Below are 1767 nucleotides of genomic sequence, written 5' to 3' on the forward strand. Positions count from 1 at the left end.
AAATTTTATTTTTACAACGTACTTGATTTGTAGGAATTGCCCACTTAAGAGCGATATGCCCCTTACGACCAGTTCATGCAAGGGATAGTACCTTTGAGAAGCTTTCAAAATTTCCATGTCCGGGAAAATTAAAATCTGATTTTTTTTTTTACATGAAAATCATGTTCCAAGAATAAAGTGTTGTAAATTCAACAAAGAACAATCATGAGAATTTTTATTCAAGTCATTATATTATGAGAGTAAAGTTGTACCTTTACAAATTGAAAGTCTCTTACAATATTAGTTGTGCTATTATGAGGAATTATTTTTCTTCTTCTTTCTAAAAATGACCGCCGTCAGTGGTGTGGCAGCACCCTAGTGGCCTCTATTGACCAGCTGCCAACATCCCGCTTCTGGTACTTCATTTGAAGCTGAAAAATTCACGTCGGTATCACACAGATAATATTGGAAAAAGCCGGCAAAGTTCCAAGTTTCATCAAGCCACTGTTGAGAAAACCATAGTCTCCCGAATTGTAGATCGGCTTCAATCCATGATTTCAGGTTTGCTACCGATCACACAGATCAGTTCAACTCAAAACTATTCACCAATCTCCAGACACTGATATTAGCACAAAAATTGTGAATATTGTAAACCCGTTGTTGGGGTCTTTCACACATATCAACAACATCAGACGCCTTTTTTAAGTCAATCCTCCAAAAAGCAAATTTCAGCAACGTGGGAAAAATCCGTCTTGGACTGGCCAGCGTGAAAGGTCCTTTCATCCTATTCAAATAAGGCATTCAGCTTCTGGCTTAATGGAAGTCAGCAACTTATGCCTGCCTTCCAGAAACAATATTTTAACGTTACGCAATTGCTCTTTCTCAGCGTCTGGTTGTGGTGAAGTAGGTCGTTATGTAACAGAAAGTCACCATAAAAAAGTAATAGCGCTAGTAGTGTCTGACATTGTCATGCCTGCTGTTACTGCGCTTGTCCTTGTGACTCTCAAGAGCCCTGGTGTGTGTGCTCTTCACTAGAGCTGACCGCCGCCCAAGCCAAAAGAGCGGCGGCGTGAAGTCATCGCCAAAATGTCGAGGAGCTACTGTGCCGCAGAGGGGGGGGAGTTGGCAGCGTATCACTGGAAAGGCTTGCGAGGGAGGGGAGAAAGTCAGAACAGGGAAGGCAGATGCGGAGAGAAAATAGGAGAGGGGATGGCACGGGGGGGATAAAGTCAAAAGAATAAATTGGTCTTTTTGGAGGAAACAAGTTGTTGCTTCTTCTTGTTTCTTCATTCTAATGAGAATAAAGCTACCTTTCTTCATGAGAAATATCTTAACTATCCAATATAAAAGTTGACTGGGACACATTAAAAGTGTTATACCATTATGAAAATAAAAAATACAAATTTCAAGGCTAAGAACAGGCATATTATGATATCATATTATGTCCCATTTTTGAAGAAAATTCTATTTTTGGAGTAAAGTTGTCATAACATAAGAATAAACTTGGATTCTTCAAGAAAATAAGAGATTTAAGTATTGTAATGTTAAATTTCAATAAAAGCGGTGTTCTAAATTGACACCCGCCAACCGGGCAAATGCAGGTTGAAATTCTTTTTGGATCAGCCTGTTTGGCCGGTAAGGCTTCAAGCAATCATGTCAGTCAGATATCGGGCATCGAGTCTTGAGGCTCATTTGGAACCAGGACTCGCACTCGGCATTCATCATTTCCGGGTCCCCGCTACAGTGCTTCGTCAGCCCACCCGAAGAAATGCGCACTCGGGCATAACG

The sequence above is a fragment of the Idiotropiscis lumnitzeri genome, chromosome 4 (assembly GCF_059441095.1).
Source record: "Idiotropiscis lumnitzeri isolate Australia: NSW breed Sydney's pygmy pipehorse chromosome 4, RoL_Ilum_1.0, whole genome shotgun sequence".
NCBI lineage: Eukaryota > Metazoa > Chordata > Actinopteri > Syngnathiformes > Syngnathidae > Idiotropiscis > Idiotropiscis lumnitzeri.